This window comes from Thermobia domestica, chromosome 8 (assembly GCF_964235325.1).
Source record: "Thermobia domestica chromosome 8, izTheDome1.hap1.1, whole genome shotgun sequence".
In the NCBI taxonomy this organism is placed as follows: domain Eukaryota; kingdom Metazoa; phylum Arthropoda; class Insecta; order Zygentoma; family Lepismatidae; genus Thermobia; species Thermobia domestica.
In genome coordinates this window covers 95,724,498-95,726,105 of record NC_137461.1, presented here as the reverse complement: position 1 = coordinate 95,726,105, position 1,608 = coordinate 95,724,498, and positions in this window count along the sequence as shown.

The following is a 1,608-nucleotide window of genomic DNA, read 5'->3' as shown; positions in this document are numbered from 1 at the left end:
AACTGTTCCAACGAACGCGTTCCATAATTGCATTTCTGTAAAATGGACGATTGCAACGAAGCATTTCCTATTCAATAATGTTAAGAATCTTTTGCTCTTTAGCGATTGCAAAAGTGATAGTAGAAAAGGATATTGCACAATATATAAAAATACGTTTATAAAATCAATATTTCATATTTACACTATTCAGTGTAACAATTCACTCTCTAATTTCGTAGATAAAGACTACACTTAAAATGATAGTGTTTAATATAATAAAACAAATGTTTCTTAGAAGATTGTGTTGAAAAATAAATGTACAACTTTAAAGTGACTTTTGACTGACATGATATCTTGACCTTGACATGTTCTTTAGACATTTAAAAAATGAAAGAAATAATGGAGTTTAAATATAATGCTGCATCTTCATTGAAAAAGATAACATTAATTGAAAGTATATTGATAAATGCTTTTGTTTTGTTCACGTCAAATCAAAGATTAAGAAGAAAACAAGGAAACAACATACTGTTCAATTATTAATTACGTAATTTTATTTGAATTCTTTCTGTGCTTGAGCAATAATTTCAATTCAAATTTTCACCTATCTCTACTGACTGAATTTCGTTAGATTTTTCATCATACATTTCTAGTGATACATACCCCTTGAGTGAAGTCACATCGGTAAAAAAAAAAAAAAAAAAAAAAAGCAAGAAAGAAAAAGAAATTTTATTGCTTTATGCTAAGGGAAGAAAGCTCATTTAATGTATTAATTCATATTATTGCTTGTTGAAGGTTAACGTCCCTTTTCAGGACCTAGGCTACATGAAACGTGTACCTATATTTTAAGATGGAATCTAAACTACCGTATCAATTTCAAATGCCAATACTCTATCGGAAATCAAATAAAGGAGTACCAGTAGTAAGATCTGTATTAATTCTTGTTACCTTGTAGAGATAAAATTAATTTTTTTTTACCGGTATAACATGTCTGAAGAATGAAACAAAATGTTCAAGATTCTGAAGGAATCAGGAATAAACGATAATAACAGCGAAGAGTACAAAGAACAGAAGCCAGCAATTGAAGTAGAAGAGGGAGAACAAGCAAGAATTTAGAAAGGAGTTAGACAATGATGCTGACTGTCACTAATTTTGTTCAATCTCTACACTGAAGAAGCCAGAATGGACGTATGCAGCTTCTGAATCGTGATGTGTGGAATTTTGTACCATTGTTCCTCCAAAACATGCTCCAGTTCCTTAAGGAATGCTGGTAGAAGGTAATGAAACCGAACACGCCTTTCTAACTCCGACTACAATTGCTCAATGAGGTTCAGATCTGGTGATTGTGTGATAGTTGCTGGTCATGCTCCTCAAACCATGATTTCACCGTCTTTGCAGCGTAACAGGGTGCTAAATTATCTTGGTAGAGGCATCACCATCAGGGAACAATATTTGGGTCATGGGTAGAACCTGGTCCCCCAAAATGGCCTCATATGCAATAGCATTCATCATTCCATGCAGGGCTATGATGGGACCTGCAGAAAACCGCGCTATCATTGCCCGTACTGTAACAGAACCACCCCATGCTTTACAGTTGGGAATAGACAGTCTGTACGACCGGTTGTTGGAAAC